The sequence below is a fragment of the Triturus cristatus genome, chromosome 6, assembly GCF_964204655.1.
Source record: "Triturus cristatus chromosome 6, aTriCri1.1, whole genome shotgun sequence".
Taxonomy (NCBI): domain Eukaryota; kingdom Metazoa; phylum Chordata; class Amphibia; order Caudata; family Salamandridae; genus Triturus; species Triturus cristatus.
The window spans coordinates 195,943,829-195,969,540 of NC_140589.1; positions in this window are offsets into that span (position 1 = coordinate 195,943,829).

A 25,712-nucleotide genomic window follows, 5' to 3' on the forward strand; every position below is an offset into this window, starting at 1 on the left:
CTATTAAGTTATGTCCACTTTTTTTTTTTAATATAAATTCTTAGGGTGCGCGCTCAGAGCGCGCACCTAGTACGTTTGCCTACGTTTTTCATGAATTCCGGCGTACGTTATTTACGTACGCATACATACGTTTTAGTGCGCGCTCGGAGCGCGCACCCAGTACGCATGCGTACGTACGCATGCGTGCGTGCGGCGTACGTGCTCCACGCGGTACACTTCCGTATACGCGTAGAGTACGCGCGCTGACGTTCACGCATACGTGCGTGCTGCGTATGCGCGTTACGTACGCGCAAAGTACGTAAGCGCATGCGCACATACGCGTTCGCGCATGCGTAATTGCACAGTGCGCGCTCGGAGCTTGCTCAGTGCGCGCACCTCGGGTTATGTTAATAATAAAACAACACTTTTAATTGGTTTTCATTACTTTCAGTTTCAGATTGTTTCAACACCACACCCAATCCCCTCATGGCAAGTCATGTGATGAAGAAATATCACTTTTCATTGGTTCAAAGTACTTTTAGTTCCAGATTCTTCCAAAATCACACCCACCCCCCTCATTGTTAGTTCTGATTCCCTAGGAGAAGGAGCTAATCTGTTTTGAGATACAATGGCAGAGCAGCAGCCATCTTCTGAGAGTGAACAGGACACTCTTGAGAGACAGAGGCAGAGGAAGCAGAAAGACTCCTTCATATGGCAGTTTTTCACTTTTCCAGAGGGACAAAAGAAGGTGAATGCACCAAAGGTCACCTGCAAACTGTGTCAGCGCGTCTTGTCACGTGGGAATGCTAACAAGAAGTACTCTTTTAGTATTCATACTATGATGAGGCACGTTGAGGCAATGCATCCAGTGACTTTTTGTCAAGCTTCTGGAGCAAACCCTCCACCGGCTCAGCCGACGACATCTGCAGCAGCTCAGCCGAGCACATCTTCGGCAGCTCAGGCGAGCACTTCTTCTGCAATGGTGCCTTCACCTTCTTCCACACCTCTGGATATTCGTCCTTGTTTTCAGAGGATGAGTACACACTGCATGGATTGTGGTCTTCTTATTTCTTTGGGTGAGAGCAGTATTGATCTCATTCAAAGAAAATTTGAAGAGCATCTTTGCGAAAGGCCATAATTTTCTTATTTTTTTTTCTTCGTTTTTCTCTTCCTCTGTCCCTACATTAACTCAAGGGCTCTTTTTAGAGTCACCTAAAATCAAAACACAAAAACTTGTTTATTAGAATCTATTTCTCTTTTTTTTTTTAGGGTGCGCGCACTCAGCGCGCACCCAATGGTTTTTTTTTTTTTTTAAAAAAATAATAATTTTTTTCACCTTTAGTAAACCTTCAGGGACTCCCTGACCAAGAGAGGGGAGTGGCAAATTAATTAAAAAAAGAGATGGTGTGCATTTCACAGATGAAGGGAAGAGAGTCTTCCTTTTAAACTTTAAACTCTGCATCAGTATTTATGTATAGGTACCCGAAAAAGATAATAGCTCATTTTAGTGCTGCATTAGAATTGCCTGTATTTACAAGGAGAGGAAAAGACACACAAAGAGGCTTATCCTCTCCTTGTAAATATGGAAAAGCACCCTGCGCCACTAGTACGTCAAGAAAAGTGACGTAGTGGTGGCGCAGGTGGCTTGTAAATCTGCCCCAGAGATGTTAAGGAAGTTAAGGGTAAAACAGACAAACAGAGAGTGACAGATACAGACACAGAGAGCAAACAACTGAGAAGGAGTAAGGCAGTTAAAAAGACTAAGACATATGCATACAGAAAAAGAAACATGGATGAAAAATTAGTGATGGAGGTAGTAAAGGTAGGGGAGTAGTAGAGAAGGAGTGAGGGAGTTACAAAAGAGTAGTAAACCAGGAAGAGAGAGTGAGAAGAGAAATGAGAAAAGTAGAGTAAGGAGAGGTGAAGAAAAGGAAGCATGAAACGAAACCAGTGACACATACAGATATGTTAAACTTACCTGACCATCAAAATAAATAATTTAGAATTAAATGTTTTTATTTAATTGCAAAGATAACTGAATTACATCTTCTAAATTTTCTTTCTAGTTCTGAAAAAAAGAAAAAAAGTATTAATATTCAACAATACACTTTATTAAACAGTACATGTTTTTTCATATTTAGCAAAACAATTTTTTGCCCTTCTTTTGCTGTTTTCAGAATGTTTTGATTTTCACTGAAAATAGTGAAATCAATTGTATTCATCATTTAACAGCGGGCAAAAAAAAAACAATCTGAAAGATTGTTTAAAAAAAGCCCCAAATGTATCCTCACTAAAACATACCTTAATAGAAATGTCAAAAATACCTTTTAAGAACAATAACAATTTTCAAGAAATTACATCTGTAAACCTTGTTACAAAAGAACATTTTCCAAAATAATATCTGTCAAAGAAGTCCACAAATGTTTGTTTTACCTTTCCTTGAGGCCAAATGGTAAGTTTAAAATCTCTTTTGAGCGAAATATCCAATTTTAAGTCTTTTAAATTTTAATAATGCTTTCTTCCAATGATGATGTTAGTATTTAAAATTTGGGTTTCAGAAAAATTAGGTAAGAATTGGGTAAATCATAAGGCAAACGTTGCTTGAAAATCAATTGAGAATCATTACACAGTGTCCATCCTTTTTCACATTTAAGATAATCCAGAAGTTATAGAAGGACTATCATGAAAAATGATTGCAACTGCTACAAAAGTTTTTCCAGATATAGATACTTGGTTGCCAACAAACTTCTTTAGTAAAGTTTCCAATTTTGTTCCATCAGCTCTACAACGTTGTACCATTAAAATTACATGCTGTCCATATTTCTTTAAAAATAACGTTGACAACATTTCAGATTTACATTTAGAACATTCCATGTTGTGATTAGCATCTTTAACTAATTTACTAAAAGTCACTGTTTTACTCTCTGGTAATGGTAAATATATGAACCTTTCAGAATCAACATTAGTATTGCTTGTGTTCATACAGTTATCACAACAATGTTCCCATTTATAAGAGACACCAAATACATTTTCTACTTCTACCCCTTCATCTTCTAGTACCATCAGGATATACATCAAGAATTCCTGTGCATCTTGCTGGACATTTTGTGTAAACTGTGTACGTCCAGAACATACATCTAAAAGATTTCTAACATCAGAAGCACTTTCTATTTTAGTTTTATCATTACTCAGCTTCTCATAAAGGAGACTCAGCAAAGAACAGAATCTTTTTTCATGATTTAGTATCATCTGCTCTTACAAAAAATCAAGATAAAATACAACATTCAGCACTACATTTGCGTAGCAGTTGACACCAGAGCTATTTTCAAAATGACAACCAACAGCCTCTTCCACACTGTCCTTTTTCTTTTTGCTTGCAGTCACATCACTATCTTTTTGTTTTCTCTTCTGTACATCCTCATTACAGATATTCTCAAATCTCCTTTTCCGACAAACAACACGTTTTTCAAACACAGGATACTGACCTAAATGAGGAGCATAGCTTCTTCTTAATCTATTATACTCCTTTACACAGTTTGCATCAGCACTAACTTTTGAGTCATCAAAGTCTATCATGAATAACCCAGATATTTTTTTCACGCGTGACAAAGCAACATATGCCATACCTTCTTTAAACATAGTAGATCCAATGTTTACAAAAGCACTATCAACAGTTAATCCTTGAGATTTGTGAATAGTTACAGCATATGCTAGAGAAAACGGAAACTGCTTCCTACGTACATATACGTCTTTCACAAGCAAGAAACGAACTGAACAACGACAAATGTCTTTAACCTCTTGTATCTGATCAAATTTTATTTTTAAACATTCAATTCCAACTTTTTTCTGGTAATTAACAAAACCCACAACTCTTCCCATAGCTCCATTCACTAAACCTTTCTCTACATCCAAATTACGTCTTAAAATTACTCTACAGTTCATACACACATAAAGATTATTTTCCAAACCAGCTGTTTTTGAAATGTTTTTCCCCAGAGAATCCAATTTAGTTCCCAATTTGCCTGTCAATATAATAGTTATTCGTTCATGTTCTATTTTATCCACAGCTTCCAGTTTTATGATCTCTTCATTTTCCAATTTCAAAAGTTCTTGATTGAATACAGAGCATTCATGTAGTGTTGGCATTAAGCAGATTACAGTATGTTTTTCCGCAATTTTCTTGTATATTTTCTCTGGAACTATTTCTTCTGTTGGAAACAAATTACATAGCAATCGACTCTGTAATGCTTTTCTGCCATGTTCTGTGAGTAGTCCAATTCTTATATCTTTCAGAATACTTGCATAGTCCTCATCATTGGCTTGCCTCATATTGGTAATGAGTTCCTTATACTCAAAATATGTCCAAATATTTACATTGCCTATACTTCCTAACGACTTTTTCGTGTCTTCATATGTAAGAATATGGAATACCGGTTTTCCTTTAACTGGAGTAAGTTGCAAAAGATCTCCAAAAACTATGATGTGTTTTCCTCCAAATAACACGTCAAAGTCTCTCTTCAGAATTTGCTGCATTCTTAAATGCACAAAGGCAAGCATTAAGTTTGATACCATGCTAACTTCATCAATAATGAGTACTTTCATTTTCTTCAATACTCTTGAAACTTCCAAGCATGCTTCTCCTGCTAGTTTGTGGTACTGTATTTTGTTCTCGTGCTCTACTGGTAGCATTAGCAAACGATGTAAGGTAACTCCTTTGATGTTATACGCTGCTAACCCAGTTGGAGCAGTAACAACACAAGAGAAAATGGATTCCCTTTTCTTCTGTAGGTAGCTTCTAATTACATTAATTAAGAACATTTTTCCAGTTCCTGCTTGTCCACTTACATACATTCTCATTGGTTCAAAAGAATGAGACTTCTTCATAAATTTGTTTTTGTTCTTCATTCAGTTGCTCCTCCAAATATGTTAAGTTTACTAAATCTTCCTGAGCTTGATTCATAGCTGTTTCCACTTCGTTCATAGCTATTGCTGCTTCATTTTCGACGATCGGTTGTCCTAGAGGATCTTGACTGAATGTCCCAGAACTTTGACTGTCTTGAGAACTGTCTCTAGCTACTTCAGCTGCAATTGTTGCTTCTTGTTCAATTTCTTCATTTAACATTTGAACATAAGTTGTGAAAGTACTGCATTCTATGCTGTCTTTGCTAGCATTGAAGGAATCTTCATAGCTCTGAAATTCTCCAAGTAGTTCGTCCTCTGAACGCCATGGTTTAAACAGCTGCAAAAGTGCCAAGTAGTAAAATTCCTTTTTATCAGGAGTGTCGCAACTCAGCTTCCGGTGATTTATCAAACTTCCTTTTTTTTGCTTCACCAAACATCCTTCCTCACCAATGACTTTATATTTTCCATTGTTGATATCTTCTGTGGCATTCCGTTTAAAAATAAAGTTCTGCAGCACTTCATAGAGACACATGTTCTCAAGGTGATGACTTCTTTGTGGATAATATGTGTCCAACATGTTTGTTCTTAAAATGTCTGTACTTTCTGGTTCGAACTCTGCTAAATATTCAATTTCTCGAATAGATTTCAGTACCCGATTTCGCATTCCTGCAAGACCTAAACTTGCCCAAATTATTCTTCTGGATTTTGAGTACAGACTTGCAGATGATAACCTATCTGAGCATTCGTAGGATCCAATTTCTCGATGCGATAACATCTTTAAACTGAAACTGTATAGCTTCTTACTAACAGTCTTCTCGTGAGAAATCTCTTCCCACATTTCCTTCAATTCCGTTTTCTCAGATTTAGTGATGTAAGATGTGACATAGCGAGCAACAGCAATAGAATTGTCAGCCACATACTGTATATCCATGTTAGCATTCCACATGGATAAAATGACTGGGTTGTAGTCATTTATATATTTTGACTCTTCTTTTCTTCTTAGGTTGTACGTATTTTTAGGTGATTTTCTTGTAATAGTATGTCGCACAGCTGACATAAAACTGTTTACTCTTCCTTTTGAAAGAACAGGTCGTGGAAATCCAAATCGACATTTTGTGTAGAATTTATCTTTACTCTTGTACTTTCGTCGACAGTATTTTCCACACCGATGACTTTGGAAACGTAAAACTTGCTCTTTTAAATTTTTCTCTTCTGTGCTTTTAGGTATAGCACATGTTGCATATCCTTCGATGAAACTTAAAACTGCATCATCAGAATCTGTTCCAAATTTTGGGGCATCCTTGATCCACAACAGCATATGAATATGAGGAGCACCTCTGGCTTGGTACTCTTTTCTCCAAAAGAAATCCACAACTTCTCCAAGAGGTGTTTTTTTTTATTGCAGATGAAGGACATCATAGCCTCAAATCTATGATTGAAATATCTGCAAACATTAACCGGATCCAATGAGCACAATTCTCCTGCTGTCTTGTATTGGATGTTTTCAATATTTGAATTTGCCTCTCGATGAAAATCCAGAAGATCATCCCAAGCGTACTCAGCACAGCTTAGGGTAAGGAACCATGTAGGAGTTCCTAAATTCCGTAACATACACTTCAATTCTCCATGGCGTCGGTACCAATATTGATTAGTCCCACGCTGACAAGCTATCAAATTGATCAATTGAGATTCCAAATGATCATCTCGCTGTTGCACTTTGTTCATAAAATCCTTTGCAGTCACATTACGTAGATGTACTCCAGTTTTCAAAATGTGATTTACTGCATAAGATAGTGCTGACAAGTCACTTTCAAATAAAAGATGGAACAAATAAGGAATACTTTGACGAAATCTAGGATCTTCTGCATATAATCTTGTAGTCCGATACTCCGAAGCAGGAATCTGTACTGGACGTTCATCATATCGTCCTCCTTCTCCTGTAGGAAACAGCTGTGGAAAACAACGAGCTTCCAAGCTCTCTTCCCATACACTCACGGGAGTTCCTTGTGCTTTCTTCATCTGAAACAGATCAATAGCGTTTCCCATAACTTCTTTAGAATGAAGTGGATGTATGCTGAAATGTTCATAAATTTCTTCTTCTTTTGACTTATCCACTTTTTCAAGTTGCCCAGTTGGTATTCCTGTGTCTTCTAGTATTTCTTCTTCATCTTCATCCATATAAATGACTTCATACCATTTATTATTTTTTTTCAAATACAAATTTGCTCTTTGTACTTTTCGTACATCCACCAGCTCCTGACAAATGTTCTTATTCTTTGTAGGTACACCATTAACCAGAATGAGGAGTAGTTTCTTACCTGTAACTCCAGTTCTGTAGTAGGGGTATCTCTGTTATAGTCATAATCTATGAATAGTCCCGTTCATGTGTGGGGACCCCGGAGCAATCAAAATATCTCTTAAGCTGTCCTGCATTTGCAAACCTGCAAAGACACTTTAGAGACAGACAAAAATAATACAGCCTAATAACAACACGGCTGCACTGGCCAGCACTTCCTCTGAAGTGAACACAAAAGCCAAAATAAAGTTTAAATGTCATTTTTATTCACATCTGACATGTTCCTTTATTGTATCACACTCCCTTCACCAAAATCCCTTTAAACAATAGAGAGGAAGGGGTGGACAGACAAGCCCTATAGGCTGTCATTATGTGTCTGCTAAAGGGATACCGTGCCTTTAAGAAACTCTCCAGAGACCCCCGGTATCCCAGGATGCACAGCCCAAGCAAGTTACTTTCAGTTCTTTTTGAAGGTGTATAACAACAGGCCTAATACAGTCAGAATTACTCCACCGGGGAGGAGGGAGGGTCGCTTATGACTATAACAGAGATACCCCTACTACAGAACTGGAGTTACAGGTAAGAAACTACTCCTTCTGTAGTAGGGGATCTCTGTGTATAGTCATAATCTATGAATAGAATGGCAAGCCCATCCCAACCAACACACAGCGGTGGAGTAAGAACCAAACACCAACAAATCACTGTGCAAACAAATTCCTCAGCGAAGCCTGTCCAACCTGTGCATCTGCCCTAGCATCAGAGTCCAGGCAGTAATGCTTTGTAAACGTATGGACCGACTTCCAGGTGGCAGCCTTACAAATGTCAGCAATTGGAACATTCCTAAGCAAAGCTGTAGTAGCTGCTTTGCCCCTAGTCGAATGCACTGTAGGCTTACCCCCTAACGTCTTATTAGCTTTCTGATAACAAAGCTGAATACAGGACACAATCCATCTAGAGATGGACTGTTTCGAGGTAGCTAGACCAGTTCTTACTGAACCATAATTTACAAACAGTTGATCCGACCTGCGGATGTCTTTTGTCTTATCTAGATAGAATTTCAACACCCTACGCACATCTAGTGAATGCAGAGACCTCTCCGCCGGAGAGGAGGGATGCTGAAAAAATGTAGGCAAAGTTATCATTTGATTTACATGGAAATCAGATATCACCTTAGGCAAAAATTTAGGATGAGTACGCATCACTACTTTAGACGCATGGAATACAGTATACGGCTCTTGACAACACAGAGCCTGAATCTCACTTACCCTCCTGGCCGATGTAATGGCCACAAGGAAGGCAGCCTTCCAGGACAAATGCTGCAAAGAAGCCTTATGAATAGGCTCAAAAGGCTCCCTCATCAATCTGGACAACACCACGTTCAATTCCCATGGTGGAGAAGGTCGTCTAACAGGGGGAAACACCTTACGCAAACCCTCCAAAAAATCTTTAATCACAGGGATTTGAAAAAATGAGGTTTGGGAAGGTCCCTTTCTATACGCAGTCAAAGCTGCGAGATGAACTTTAATAGACTGAAAATTAAGCCCAGATTGAGCTAACTGCAGCAGATAAGGCAAAATAACATCTTCTTTACAGGATGTAGGGTCAATGTTCTTTGCCTTGCACCATAAGCAGAATCTCTTCCACTTATAGGCGTAGGAAGTCCTCGTAGACGGTCTCTTCGCCTCTTTCAAGATCTCCATACAGTCCTGAGGTAGGTTCAAGTGTCCATACTGTACTAGCTCAGGAGCCATGCTGCCAAACTCAAGGACGAGAGATTGGGGTGGACCATCTGTCCTCCGAACTTCGTGAGAAGGTCCGGCCGACACGGCAGGCGCCGGTGCGGCAGAACAGACCGGTGAAAAAGGTCGGTGAACCACCATTGCCTCGGCCACTCCGGAGCAATCAGGATCATCCTGGCTCTGGATTGCGACAGCTTGATCAGCACCGCCAGAATCAGGGGAATGGGCGGAAAGTCGTAGAGAAAGCTGTTGGACCAGCTGATCCATAGGGCATTCCCCAGTGTCCCTGGTTGGTAGTACCTGGACGCGAAGTCGCGGCATTTGCTGTTTTCTGCCGTAGCGAACAGATCGATATCCGGAGTGCCCCACTCTGCGAAGACGTCTCTGAGCACGTCGTCGTTTAGCACCCACTCGTGATTTTCTTGAACGAGCCTGCTGAGTGCATCGGCTTGGGCATTCTGCACTCCCGGCAGATGGGTTGCCTTGATCGTCAGGTTCCTGGCCACCAGCCAATTCCAGATCGTCTGTGCCTCCCGAGGCAGCGTGCGTGACCGGGAGCCCCCCTGCTTGTTGAGGTAGTACATGGTAGTAGTATTGTCCGTCTGAACAAGCAGGGAGTTCGTCGTGAAGGAGGGATGGAACGCCTTCAGGGCCAAGTGTACTGCTCTGAGTTCCAAAAAGTTGATGTGGTAAGACATCTCCGTCTGCGACCATATCCCCTGAATCTGAAGAGGGCCCGAATGCGCTCCCCAGCCCTGGAGAGACGCATCGGTCACTATGGTCTGGACCGGAATATCCTTGTGGAAAGGAGTCCCATTGCAAACATTCTCCGAGGAGCACCACCATTTCAGAGATTGGAGAGCGTGTTGGGACAGATGAATCTTGTCCTCCCAACGCCCCCACCTCTGGTCCCATTGATCCTCCAGACATTCCTGCAGAGGCCTCATATGCAGACGTGCATTGGGGGTGAGAAAGATGCAGGAAGCCATCGACCCCAGTAAGGAAGACACCGTCCTCACTGTAGGAGAGTGGGCTGAGAGGAGGTGCAGGGCCTTCCCACGGATCGATAAGCGTCTCTCCTCCGAAGGACACACGCTTGCGTTCAAGGTATTGACTGAGGCCCCCAAGTACTGGAGACACTGCACAGGAACCGGCACTGACTTTGACATGTTGATGTGCAGCCCCAGACGATGAAGCAAGGCAGCTGTCCTGTTGAAGTGACACTGGGCTTCCCGGTACGTGAAAGCTTTGATCAGCCAATCGTCCAGGTATGGATACACAAACACTTTGGTCTTCCGCAAGTGTGCTGCCACCACTGCCATGCACTTGGAGAACGTCCGTGGGGCAGACTTCAGACCAAACGGGAGTACTGTATACTGGTAATGGTTGTCGCCTACCAGAAACCTCAGGAACTTGCGATGCTTTGATGCGATCGGCACATGAAAGTAAGCGTCCTGCAGATCTATGGCGCACAGCCAATCTCCTCGATGCAACTGAGGGTAAATCTGATGCAGGGACAACATACAAAACTTTTATCTGCGGATCCACTTGTTTGCTTGACGCAGATCTAGAATAGGCCTGAACTCGTTTTTGTCCTTTTTTCTGACGAGAAAGAACCGGGAGTAAAGGCCTGTTCCTCTTTGCCTCAAAGGAACAGCTTCTATCGCCTTCTTCCTTAACAGGACGTCCGCCTCCCCCTGGAGTTCCCGTACCATGAAGGGAGAGCGCACTGGTGGAATCTGTGGAGGCGGGCTGGTGAAACGAAGACTGTATCCATTGCAAACAATATTCAGCACCCACTTGTCCTGAGTTATTGTCCTCCACTCTGCCAGGTAGTGTTGAATACTTCCCCCCACCGGAGCGGGTAACGGATGAGGGGGAAGTGATCCTTCAGGGCTTCGACCCGGCCGGGCCTTTGTTCCCCGACGAGGATTGATGCTGTCCTCTGCCCCTCTGGCGCTTCTGAAAGGACTGCCTGGGGAACTGTTGTTGCTGTTGCTGGTGCTGTTGTTGGTGACCAGCCTGACCCCCTTGACCTCGTTGTTTCGAATAGCGCCTGCCATAGGAGCGGAACGACCTCTTCTGCTCCTTGGGTCTTTCCAACCCCACGGCTTTCAGGGTTTCCGCTTCGGCCTTCATGCGGGCCATCTCGTCATCCGCATGAGAACCGAACAGCGTCGTGCCGGAGAAAGGCAAATTGGCGATCTTCTGCTGCGCCTCAGGCTTCAGAGAGGTGAGCCTCAGCCAGGAATGCCTCCTCATGTGTACCCTGTGACAGTACCCATGGGCTGCCAGCAACGACACATCCCCCGCAGCACTGATGATCTGGTTGGAGACCATCATGCCCTCGTTCAGAACCTCCTGGAAGTCCTCCCTTTTATCCCTAGGTAGGGAGGCAGCAAACTGTTGCAAGGAGTCCCAGAGTGACCGGTCATATCGACCCAACAGAGCGGAGGCGCTAGCAGCCTTCATCGTGGTGGCCGACGTGGAGCACACTCTCCTCCCCAAAGAGTCCATCTTGCGACTCTCCTTATCCGGAGGAGCCGTGGAAGAGGGCGTCGTGGAGTGCTGTTTGCGAGCTGCAACCACAACGACAGAGTCCGGGGGAGGGTCCACCCTGAGGAACGCCGGATCAGAATCAGGGGCCCTATACTTTTTCTGCAACCTTGAGGGAGCCGACTTCACCACGGCTGGCGTCAAGAAGACCTCCATGGCTGGCTCCTCCAACCCCGGGACCAAAGGAAGGAGGGGGCGTGACAGATGAGCCTTGTGCAAAGTCTCAAAGATCACCGAGGTAGTGGGAACCGGGACTGCTACCGAGATCCCCAATTTCGCTGCCCCTCTCATTAACACCTCCTGGAACGTGGCCACATCATCCACCGGTGAGATTCGCGTAGGCGGTGTCTTCGACAGCGAGGGAGAGAAACGTCCAGTACCAGAAGAGTCCGTTCTCGTGCCTCTGTAACGAGATCTATATCTCCGCCATCCGTGTCTGGTGCGAGTGGACGATCTGCGCCTACTCCGTGACCTCCGTCGAGAGCGAGACCTCGGTCTTCGTGGAGCCTTAGGAGTCGCCGGTCGCCGAGGAGACGGCGGGAGCTGTGGCATCGGCGGCGTAGGTCTCTTAGGAGGAGGAAGAGGTGGCGGAGGAGGAGGAGGCGGAGGGGGAGGCGGTGGAGGAGGCGGTGGTGGTGGCGTAGGAGGATGCTGAGGCAGCGGCTGAGAGAGAGGCTGTGGAGCTCCATCACTCCGTGCAGGAGAACCCGGACCAGCACTGTCCGGACTCACGTCCACCCTTCTCCTCTTGGAGGGCCTGTCCCGTGTCGAAATGCACGAGGGGGAGTGCCGTCTTCTCCTAGATCCATGACTGGAGATCGTGATCACCGACGACGTGTTACCAGTTGTCCTCGACGTCGAACTGAACGTCGACCTCGTACGGTGTCTCTTCGCCGATCGCCGTCCCCCCCTCGACGAACGGCCTCTCGACGTCGACCGGTGTCTCCATGACGTCGACCGTCTTCGCCTTCGCCTCGACATCGATCTCCTTCGCCTCGACGGCGATCTGTGCCTCGACGGCGATCTGTGCCTCGACGGCGACCTGTGCCTCGACGGCGACCTGTGCCTCGACGGCGATCTGTGCCTCGACGGCGATCTGTGCCTCGACGGCGATCTGTGCCTCGACGGCGATCTGTGCCTCGACGGCGAACTGCGCCTCGATGGCGATCTGTGCCTCGACGGCGAACTGCGCCTCGACGGCAGTCGCCGATGCCTCGGCGTCGATGTCGTCAGCGTCGAGCCAAGAGTCGATGGCTGGCCAGGGGGCTTGGTACGACATCGATGGTGTGTCGACGTCGACTGCGGAATCTTTGACGGCGACCCGGTCCCGGGTCCCGCCAGCCCCTCTCTCGACGTCGAACGCCGAGAATGCCGAGATCCAGAGCCCTGGATCGACGGCGAACATACCGTAGCTTTATCCCTCGCCGTCGACGTCGTCGCCTTCGACGTCGAATGCGACCTACCAGCCGGTAGGCGCCGTTTCTGCCCCGTTTTCTGCCCGGAGGTCCCTCCAGTGGCTGAAGCATGGGCAGAAGAAGGGGGAGGAGATCCTCCGTGCCCCGAAGTCCCACCTGTCCTCTGCTCCTCTTGTCCCTGAAGGCGAATCTACTCCCTGTCCCTCAGGGTCCTCCTGGAGAAGGTCTTGCAGATGGCACACGTAGCAGGGACATGCGAGGATGGCAAGCAGAGGATGCAGACATCATGTGGGTCCGTCTTGGCCTTCTTCCTCCCACATTCAGGGCACTTATCAAATAAAGCCATGTTAAAAATGGCCAAACTGCCCCAAATTGCAGGATGCAGTAGAGGAAGGCACTAGACGTCGAGTGAGTAAAGTATTTATCCAAAAATATCAAAATTTTATCTAACTATCCACCCAAAAGGGTAGAGCTCAAGCTCCAGGGTCCTGCTAGCAGGAGCCGGAAAAAAGAACTGAAAGTAACTTGCTTGGGCTGTGCATCCTGGGATACCGGGGGTCTCTGGAGAGTTTCTTAAAGGCACGGTATCCCTTTAGCAGACACATAATGACAGCCTATAGGGCTTGTCTGTCCACCCCTTCCTCTCTATTGTTTAAAGGGATTTTGGTGAAGGGAGTGTGATACAATAAAGGAACATGTCAGATGTGAATAAAAATGACATTTAAACTTTATTTTGGCTTTTGTGTTCACTTCAGAGGAAGTGCTGGCCAGTGCAGCCGTGTTGTTATCAGGCTGTATTATTTTTGTCTGTCTCTTAAGTGTCTTTGCAGGTTTGCAAATGCAGGACAGCTTAAGAGATATTTTGATTGCTCCGGGGTCCCCGCACATGGGCGGGACTATTCATAGATTATGACTATACACAGAGATCCCCTACTACAGAACTAATGGTTCAGTTTCCAAAGTATCTGCATCAATTGTTTCCATATTTTTTTTCAAATCCAATGGCAAATAGACAACTCTTCCTTTTAAACCTCTTTGTAAATCCGAAAGAGGTAATTTACCAGTTTTTGGCTCCATACGCACTATGGTCTGAAATGGATGCACACATTGAATGAGTATAGACTCATACGTATTTAAATCAGAAAGTTCTGGAGGAATATCAACCAATTCTAAATTATTATGTACAGCTCTAGCTGGCATTCTATTTTCTTATAACTTGTTATAACAGTATTTACAAATACGCTGATCTTCACCCAAATCAAAACAATTTTCCAGAAATATATATGTTGCAAAATCTTTCCACTTATAATTATCTTCATTTTCACTTTTTTTATAGAGATCAACATTCCTTGTTTGAATTTTATAATGGCTTCTCCGGCAACAAATACAAGTAATATTTGGTCTTTCATTAGAGATAATAGTAAATTTTGTCATTTAATCTTCAAAATTTTTACTAACAGTGAGTTCTACATTCTCTTCCACATTTTCATCAATCACTGTGTCATTTTCTACATTTTCTTGCTCTGGACCAAAGTAACAAAACTGAATTTCATCAGTAACCTTCACTACATCTGATACAGATCCACGGAACAGAGCATTATTCAACTCATTTAACTTTAGTGCTGGACTTTTAGCAAAATACAATGTTCTCACAAACTTTCTCATTTCAGTATGATGAACAGCCAGCATCCTAAAATGGTGAAAAACACTTTGACACACTTTCCTAGATAGACAAGCCAGAGAATGTCCTTGCAAACCAGTATTCTCTCTCACTCTGCATGGATCTAGTCTTTGAAGCACCTTAATCTTCTGTTTAACACTCTTTTTACTATATTCTCTTAGAAAGTCACGTAATTTATCAATAGATTCCTGACGCACAGTACAAATACTACTACAATTCCAAGTGTACACTGGGGCTTTAGGACGTCTCCCCATAACCTCATCAGCCATCACTTGTTCCTCATTTCTTGGAACCATTTTCTCCTTTTCCATTACACACCCATCCTTAACTTCATATGCTCTACCATTGGTGTCAACTGCATGCAACAAACTATTACTTTGAAGATAACTCTCTTCATTAAAAAATGGTTCAGTACTTGAACTATGCTTCCATTCTCCTAAGAACACTTTACAAAAGTTTTTTTTTTTACTTCTCTTTTCCTTTTGCTTTGTGACTTCATTGCATTGACTAATTTATCTAATCTACGCATCCTGTTCAAAATTAAAATGAATAGTTTTTTTTTTATTTCTAATGCCTTGGTAACAATACTTTCAATTAATTTCTTTTTCTTATAAAATTTTGTTTTTTTCTTATATTTTTTCACATCCTTCAGTAAATTTAACATCACTCTTCTCTGAAACATTTTTCGACGAATGTTTTTAAAATCTATTTTCCGTGTTAAGTCACTCTTCCTAACTTCTGAGTCTATATTAGCATTTTGTTTTTGCTGTCGACTCTGTTGTAGTTTTGTACTTGAAACACTGTTTGAATTTATCTTTCGATCATTTTTTTTTTTTTGGAAGATATTTTTTAAAAATTCTTTAGTTTGCTTACCAGAAGACTTTTTCTGTTTTCCAACACATGCTTCGCCTCCTATTTTTTTTTACCAGTCGTCTTCAAATATAGTTGTTGTTTCTTTTCTTTTCTTTTTCTTGACTTTATAGGCATCTTTATATTTTTTCACTGTTGCTCAGCAATACCTGCAAAAAACTAAAAAAAAAATACCTTTATGTAATTTTAATTCATTTAAAAAATTTTTTTCAACTTTTCAAATCCTATCACATGAGCTGATCCTTTCCTACGAGTCCAAGTCTTACAAAATAGGAGAAACATGAATTAAATCTCTGACAATAATTCCTGTGTGCACACACACTCATGGTGTGATTCTAGGCAGAAAACGATATTTGATTGGCAATTTGAAAGCACATGTACTTCTGTTGAGGAGCAAATGATAATTACTTTGACAGCCTGACACATTTTTCTTATATTTTAGAGAAGTAGAAAAGAGCACATGTCCTTACAGCTATTTGACACCATGACCATGTGTTACAGGGTGAGTGATTAGACTACAGCAAAGGAAATCAGCCTTGATGACGTTGAATGTGTGTGCTATGTGTTTGCATTTGCCTCACATTTTTGAGATACTGATTTCTGCTGAGTGCTAATCAACACATTTGAAGAAAACAAGGTGGCCCTTTCCTGAATATGCAAGTTTTACAGAACAACAGCAACACAAATTGGAACGCTGACAACAATTCCTGTGTGCACACAGAGTCATGGTGTGATTCTAGGCAGAAAGCGATATTTCCTTTGGCAATTTGAAAACACATTTAGTACTGTGGTAGAGCAAGTGATAATTACTGTGACAGCCTGACACATTTTTCTTATAGTTTACACAGACAGAAAGGAGCACATGTTTTAACAGCTCCTTGAGACCATGACCATGTGTTACAGGGTGAGTGATTAGACTAGAGCAAAGGAAATGAGCCTTGGTGACATTGAATCTGTTTGCGTTACACACTACTATCTAAAACACCACACACATCTGACTATTATACATGGGAGTGTACGAGAAGCTGCTGCGTGTGTGCAAAGAGTGTGTTTCTGGAAACTGTGTATTGTCAGCTGCAAGAGAGATCTGCATAGAGACTTCCACAACTGCATGAAGAGTGCAGACATGTGTATAAGACTACATGTGTGGTAAGGGTTAATTAGACGTTTCAACATGTAGGAACCACCTCAGCCATTGCAAGAATTGATGAAAAATCTACCATGCTATTTTCACATGTATTATTGCATTTCCTCACATTTTTGAAATACTGATTACTGCTGAGTGCTAATCAACACATTTGAAGAAAACAAGGTGGCCCTTTCCTGAATATGCAAGTTTTACAGAACAACAGCAACACAAATTGGAACGCTGACAACAATTCCTGTGTGCACACAGAGTCATGGTGTGATTCTAGACAGAAAGCGATGTTTCCTTTGGCAATTTGAAAACACATTTAGTACTGTGGTAGAGCAAGTGATAATTACTGTGACAGCCTGACACATTTTTCTTATAGTTTACACAGACAGAAAGGAGCACATTTTCTAACAGCTCCTTGAGACCATGACCATGTGTTACAGGGTGAGTGATTAGATTAGAGCAAAGGAAATGAGCCTTGGTGACATTGAATCTGTTTGCGTTACACACTACTATCTAAAACACCACACACAGCTGACTATTATACATGGGAGTGTACGAGAAGCTGCTGCGTGTGTGCAAAGAGTGTGTTTCTGGAAACTGTGTATTGTCAGCTGCAAGAGAGATCTGCATGGAGACTTCCACAACTGCATGAAGAGTGCAGACATGTGTATAAGACTACATGTGTGGTAAGGGTTAATTAGACTTTTCAACATGTAGGAACCACCTCAGCCATTGCAAGAATTGATGAAAAATCTACCATGCTATTTTCACATGTGTTATTGCATTTGCCTCACATTTTTGAGATACTGATTTCTGCTGAGTGCTAATCAACACATTTGAAGAAAACAAGCTGGCCCTTTCCTGAATATGCAAGTTTTACAGAACAACAGCAACCCAAATTGGAACGCTGACAACAATTCCTGTGTGCACACAGAGTCATGGTGTGATTCTAGGCAGAAAGCGATATTTCCTTTGGCAATTTGAAAGCACATTTAGTACTGTGGTAGAGCAAGCGATAATTACTGTGACAGCCTGACACATTTTTCTTACAGTTTACAAAGACAGAAAGGAGCACATATTCTAACAGCTCCTTGAGACCATGACCATGTGTTACAGGGTGAGTGATTAGACTAGAGCAAAGGAAATGAGCCTTGGTGACATTGAATCTGTTTGCGTTACACACTACTATCTAAAACACCACACACAGCTGACTATTATACATGGGAGTGTACGAGAAGCTGCTGCGTGTGTGCAAAGAGTGTGTTTCTTGAAACTAAGTATTGTCAGCTGCAAGAGAGATCTGCATGGAGACTTCCACAACTGCATGAAGAGTGCAGACATGTGTATAAGACTACATGTGTGGTAAGGGTTAATTAGACTTTTCAACATGTAGGAACCACCCCAGCCATTGCAAGAATTGATGAAAAATCTACCATGCTATTTTCAAATGTGTTTGCATTTGTCTCACATTTTTGAGATACTGATTTCTGCTGAGTGCTAACCAACACATTTGAAGAAAACAAGCTGGCCCTTTCCTGAATGTGCAACTTTTACAGAACAACAGCAACACAAATTGGAACGCTGAAAATAATTCCTGTGTGCACACAGAGTCATGGTGTGATTCTAGGCAGAAAGCGATATTTCCTTTGACAATTTGAAAGCACATTTAGTACTGTGGTAGAGCAAGTGATAATTACTGTGACAGCCTGACACATTTTTCTTATAGTTTACACAGACAAAAAGAAGCACATGTCCTAACAGCTCCTTGAGGCCATGACCATGTGTTACAAAAAACAAGCTGCCCCTTTCCTGCGAGTGCAAGGGTAATAGAGCAAGACCAACACGAATCAAATCTCTGATAACATTTCCTGTGTGCTCACGTGTGTGATTCTAGGTAGAAAACAGTATTCCTGGGTGATACCAGTACACCTTAACTTATAGTGAAGACATACTCCATAATATATAACATGTTCAAGCCACTTAAATATCTTCCTTAACATAAAATGAAAAACACAACTTTTAAAGTAGTAGGAAAATGTACCATACTATTTTCAAATGTGTTTGCATTTGCCTCTCATTTGTGAGTAACTGATTTCTGCTGAATGCTAACCATCACACTTTAAGTTAACAAACTACCCCTTTTCTGCGAGTGCAAGGCTAACAGAACAAAAGCAACACAAATTAAATCTCTGACAACAAATCCTGTGTGCAGACAGACTCATGATGTGATTCTAGGCACAAAACAGTATTCCTCAGTGATAGCAGTACACCTTAACTTACAGTGAAGACATACTCCATAATATCTTACACGTTCAAAACAGTTAAATATCTCCTAAACCACAAAATGTAAAACTCAACTTTAAAAGAAAAATGACATTTCTATTATTTATATCAAAATACACCACATACTTCCCCTCTGAAACTCATAACTCACCTTTAAAATTAATTAGTTGAGAAATAAATGTGGCACTCAAACAGCAGATTATCAGAGCCAGAATCTCAGAGCTGTACACCTCTCTCCTCTCAGCAGAACCAGTAAATGGCAATGTTTCCCTCTCTTTTTTCACACATATACATGTTCATTTCAAATCACAGTCCTTCCCACATTTTTTCAAATGGAATCACACATTTCTATTGGTTGCAACTTTCAACCCCTTTTCCAAATCATCCCTTCCCCCAACATGACTTCTGCCTGCTACCATAGCAACAGGTCATGGAACACTGGTGTGAGCAGAGAGGTCAGTAGTTCACCACACAATGTTTCAAATCCAAAGAGCAAGAGTGCTTGACTTTTCAAACCTAACAGCAAATCCAAAGTAATGTTCTGTGGGAACACATTTTTCTGAACCAATACAAAACATGCTTCTAAAAATGTACACATACAGCCTAGTTTTAACTGTAAAATGATTTGAAACAGCCAATGAGTTCTTTTTATTAAAAAAAAAATATGTATGCCTCCATTTTACAACTGTCTTTCATTTCATATTGCCATTCTACTGAAAGACACCTCCTGAGTGCATCCACATCTCCTTGAAAGATGTTCACAGTGTGGATTGTAGGTCACAGCTATGTCTTCTGGAGTGAAAAGTATGCAGAAAAAAGAGGTATGGTGAGAGATCTTGCTTTGCCAAATGTAGACATTAAATGGATTGGTCAGAGAGGGTTAAAGTGGCACCAATTAATGCCTTTGGTGAAAACCTTTCTACATCTCCCACAGCCTAACCTTATTATTGTGCACTGTGGTGGAAATGACCTAGGCACTTTAACTGGGGTAGGTCTGGAAATGCTTGTTAAGGACACCTTTGTGCAACTGATGTCACTTTTTCCACAAACTACCTTTGTATATTCTAATATATGCCAAAGGCAAAAGTGGAACTGGTCCAACCAACATTGTCCGCAGATTGACAAAGCAAGAAAGCACGTCAATAAGTCTGTTTCTGCTTTCCTCAGAGACTATGGTATGGGTTCTATATACCACAACAACTTGCGTTACAACATGCAAGACATTTATAGAGGAGACGGTGTACATTTCAATGATGAAGGGAACAGAGTCTTCCTCTTGAACTTTAGACTCTGCATCGGTACTTACTTGTAGGTACCGAAAAACACTCAATAAACACAAGGGCTCTTTTTAGAGCCACCTAATATCTAAACACTTAAACTTGATTTGTAATTCAATTTTTTTTAATGTTTTTTTTCGGGTGCGCGCTGGGTGCGCGCACCTCGCGATGTTTTTAAAAAAAATTTAAAAAATTTTTTTTTGCCTTTCGTGGTCCTACTGTGACCCCCTTACAATGGCTAGGGGGTCAAGAACTCCCTACCCTGCCCCCTATTCACGGTCTCCACCTTTCCTTTTCAGTGCGACAGACAAAATGGCGCCCGACACTTCCTGATTTCGACCGATTCGAATGTTTACTGACATCTAACAACCAATCAGAATTACGCTCGCGCACTGCAAGGTGCGCGCACAGGGCTTGCTCAGTGCGCGCACGGTACGCGCGTATAGATATTGATATGCTTTTAAATGCTATTTTCTCAGGAAATACTGAACAGATTTACACCAGACCTGCAAAAGGCACTTTCTTGACCTTATGGCTACCTCTCTGCCTATTTTCAAGTAATTCTGTTCAGCCGTTCGGGCTGTAGCTGTGTCTAAAGGTCCTATGGGAAAATGCATGGGGAAAACACGTTTTGGGACCCCCCCTTTTTCTCGGCCCCCGCTTGACGAATCACCCCGAGACTTTCAGGGTAGGAGCTGAATGGAGCGCCCCATTAGTTTTGAAAATTTTGCGAGGATTCGTCAACCGGCGCCAAAGTTATTCAAAATAGAATTTTGAGATTTCCTATGGAAACTCGGTCCTAACTATAACTATCTACTGGCGACCGCCAGTAGATAATATATATATATATAAATATATATATATATAAATATATATATATATATATAAATATATATATATATATATATATATATATAAAATATATGTATTTATTCCTAAACCCACCCTACCAGTCTCTTTATGAGGCTAGAGGTAAAGCACATAAGTTACACTTCAAAATATTACAGTAAAGTAGCACAATACACGTTAGGCCCTAGAGGCGGACCAAAGCATATACTGAGAAAGTGGTATAAGAACCACGACTTAACTAGACACAAGGCCTAGAGCCTGTAGAATGGCTGGGACCCCAAGGAACCACCCAAGCTAGTGACCCAGGGGACCCACGGGGGACGTGTGCAGTGTGAGAACACAGCCGCGAGCTCCCGTTAGCTTCTATGGGGAAAGTCGCAGTTAGATTTATAAAGTTAAAGGACACTTAGAAATGGACTAGGACCAAACCCTCTTGGACTTGGACAGTTCTAGGGTCAACACCCACGGGAGAACTGGAGTACTCGAGTTACCTCACCCAGGGAAGCCGGGTACATTGGTGTCAAATGGTGTCGGGTCACGTCGTCGTTTTCAATGGCTGCTGGCGAAGAAGTGCTGCTGCCGGGAAGATGCGAAGTGTCCGAAGAGATCCACGCATGGACCGGAGAAGTGAAGAACCTAAAAGCAAAGGAGACAGAGTCTGGGTCACTTGCCAGTGACCAGGGGCACGATAGACGAATGCCCACCGATGTCGGGTGTTTCAGGTGCGAAGAGGTGAAGATGACTTCAGTCACGAGGACCAGGAGGCGTCGAGGACGGCCAGGAGCTGGATTTGCGCTGTCCCACGAAGGATGTAGAGTGATGCAGCGTCGGTGCCCGGATTGGACAAAACATGCCTTGGCAACAGCAACCCATGCAGAAAGGAGAAAGATGCTTCGATGCGGACCAGCAAGGTCCTGGGGACACCCCAAGCGATGGAGTCGGGGCACGTCTGGAGCACCCAGGGAAGCCCAATTAAAGTAAGAGTTGCCTTCACAGGGACCCACCATTTGACGGACCAGGGATCGCGAAGGTACCTCGATTGGGAATGCAAAGAGCGGGCTCATGGAACACTCATGGAGTGTAGGCCCACAATCTTCAGTGCAAAAGGTGCTCAGGGTCTGGGCTGCAAGTAACCCAATGCACAGCCTCGAGAGTCGTCGGGAAGCTGATGCACTTGCAAATGTGCTCGGTGTCTCCACGGTATCCACGAGGGCTACGGGTCTCAGCTTTGCTGGGGACTCGGTTCGGCCTCTGGGAAGTCTGGAAATCCACCTCTGGTGTTGCAAAGTCTTCGGTGTCCGGCGGGAGCTTCGGAGATGCAGACCGGACAGATGCATCTTTGGTGCCTGCCAAGCAGGGGAGTAACTCCTTTACCCCAAGAGAGATTCTTCAGTCATCTGGCGTTGAACAGATTGTCGAAGTTCCAGGATTCAGTTTCAGAGTTTCGTCCAGGGATATCTAAAGTTCTGGTTACAGAGATTCATTCTTTATACCCAAGGAAGGTGTTGGACTAACTCCGGGGACCAAACTATGAGAGGGTTTGGAAAGAGGGGTGGCTACACCCATTTCCTTTGTCTAGTTTCACGCTAAAGCAGGGGCTGGTAGCCCCTGCAACCAGTTTGAGCAGGACTATGCACAGGGACACCAAATGTGCCCCCAGTGCAGGACTTCAAAGCACTCCTGGAGTGCTCCCACCCAGCCCTAATCCACTAAGGCCTGTCTGGGAGATGGTAACACCTCCCTGTGACAGTAAACCTATTGTCCAAGCCTCCCCTGCCAGAGTTTCGGTCAGCAGCCGGAGGCCAGACCCATGTCTGTGGCTGCAGCATCCATTTTGTGATGCCAGGGCTCTTTTAAGCTGGTACCGGGTATACCGGTGCTGTCATGTCTCTCTCTCTAGAAGAGTGAGATCATACACTTCCACACCAGTTACTGGTGTGAGGGTATGATTGCAAGGTGTTTGATACCAAACACGACATGATTCCGTGCAGCCAGTCCAAAGTTAGCATTTATCGTTTGGTTATAATGCACTTAAGAGTATATGGTCAGGCTGCATCATAGACAACCCCGGAGAAGAGATTCCGAAGGCTGCAGAGGGGCTCTGCTCATGCAGGGGCACCCTCTCACACAAAACCAAGCACCCTGCCTTCAGGATTGATAAGGCCTGCAATAGGGGTAACTGATAGGTTTATATGTGCAGTGATAGATGAGATATAGTGAACCTATATCTTTGTAAGGGGTGCATGCACCACCATACCCAGGCTGCAGTAGCAGACCTGTGGTGTCACTTTGGAGGGCTTCCCAGGGGTGGCAAAATACGTGCTTCAGCGCCTGGTAGGCCTCTGGGGTACCAATGCCCTGGGTACATAGTATACCATATACTAGGGACTTATAAGGGCACCTCAGAATCCAATCTGTTGTGTACCTAAGGTACCAGGAATCAATTTAGAGAGGAAGCAGCTAGGCTGGGGTCCTGAATAGCAGGGCCCCAGCCACACTAAAGTCGAAAAACAGTGAAACATCAGCAAAAAGTTGGGGTAATCATAAGAAGCAGATCCTACTCTCCTACACACCCCAACTAATAATAGACTTTCTCAGACGGAGTAAATGAGGGAAACTGGAAAACATCTAGGGTTCCAGTAAGGTTGACCGGGTAAATATACGATTGCTGAAAAGCATGAAAGGGGATCTGTGCCCTGATGCCAGCACAAAGAGAAAGAGTGCATGACTTTAGCATGCCTCGGAGGCTTTGGATGTTGCATGATAGCTGAGTGATGTAATCCATCTCATCTGTGTCCTGGATAGGAGTCAGGGTCTGCTTGCCATCTTGTCTGATATGCTGTGCACTGATAATGTTGCAAGATCCTCTCCCAGAAGCATATAATGAACCTCTACAATGGTTGTGCAATTGTAAAGGTGGAGTGCGTACCAATATTGTAAAGTATGCAGAAGCAAAACTATTTTGGTAATCATTTGACCCCCAGGCAGTGATGCAATATTTCTGAAAAAGAAATACCAACACAGGTCAAGAAGGACCTTGTATGTGGCAATGCGCAAACTGTCTCAAACTGAGTGGCACCCGCAAGATCAATCAATCAATCAATCAAGCATTTGTATAGCGCGCTACTCACCCGGAGGGTCTCAAGGCGCTTGGGGTAGGGGGGTCCGCTACTGCTCGAACAGCCAGGTCTTGAGTTGCTTCCTGAAGGCGAGGTGGTCTTGGGTCAGGCGGAGGTGGGTGGGGAGGGAGTTCCACGTCTTGGCGGCCAGGTAGGAGAAGGATCTTCCTCCCGTTGTGGCTCTTCGGATGCGGGGGACGGCGGCGAGGGCGTGGCTGGTCGAGCGAAGCCGGCAGGTGGGAGTGTAGAAGTTCAGGCGGTCGTTGAGGTATCTTGGGCCTTGGTTGTGGAGAGCTTTGTGTGCGTGGGTGAGGAGTCGGAACGTGATTCTCTTGCTGACGGGGAGCCAGTGCAGGTTTCTCAGGTGTGCGGAGATGTGGCTGTGTTGGGGGATGTCCAGGATGAATCGTGCTGTGGCGTTCTGAATGCGCTGGAGTCTTTTCTGGAGTTTTGCGGTGGTTCCGGCGTAGAGGGAGTTGCCGTAGTCCAGTCGGCTGGTGACGAGGGCCTGGGTGACCGTCCTCCTGGTTTCGGTGGGGATCCACCGGAAGATCTTACGTAGCATGCGTAGGATGTTGAAGCATGACGAGGAGACGGCGTTGACTTGTCTGGTCATGGAGAGGGAGGAGTCCAGGATGAAGCCCAGGTTGCGTGCGTGGTCTGTAGGTTTGGGTGCGCTGCCCAGGGCAGGGGGCCACCAGGAGTCGTCCCAGGCGGCGGGCGACGATCCCAGGATGAGGACTTCCGTCTTGTCTGAGTTCAGTTTCAGGCGGCTGTTCATCATCCACTCGGCTACGTCTTTCATCCCTTCGTGTAGGTTAGTTCTGGCGGTGGCGGGGTCGTTGGTGAGGGACAGGATCAGCTGGGTGTCGTCGGCGTAGGAGATGATGTTGAGGTTGTGTTGGCGTGCGATGGCCACGAGGGGGATCATGTAGATGTTGAACAGCGTGGGGCTGAGTGAAGATCCTTGAGGTACGCCGCAGATGACTTCGGTGGCTTCTGATCTGAACGGGGGAGGCGGACTCTCTGTGTCCTTCCGGTGAGGAAGGAGATGATCCATTCCAGTGCCTTCTCTTGGATTCCGATGTTGAGGCGCTGCACTAGGGTGCAGTGGCAGACCGCGTCGAACGCCGCGGAGAGGTCCAAGAGGAAGAGGGCCGCTGTTTCCCCGTTGTCGAGCAGGGTTCGGATGTCGTCGGTGGCTGCGATGAGGGCGGTCCCGGTACTGTGGTTGGCCCGGAAGCCGGACTGCGAGTGGTCGAGTGATCCATTAGTCTCGAGGAAGGCGGCCAGCTGTCTGTTGACGGTCTTCTCGATGACTTTGGCCGGGAACGGGAGGAGCGAGATGGGGCGGTAGTTTTTGAGGTCGGTGGGGTCCGCTGATGGTTTCTTCAGTAGGGCGCTGAGTTCGGCATGCTTCCAGCTCTCTGGGAAGGTGGCGGTGTGGAAGGAGGCGTTGATGATGTCCCGTAGATGGGGAGCAATGGCGGAGTCGGCCTTGTTGAAGACGTGGTGAGGGCAGGGGTCGGTTGGTGATCCGGAGTGGATGGAGTTCATCGTGCGGATGGTGTCTTCAGTGTTGATCGGGGTCCAGGCACGGAGGGTGGT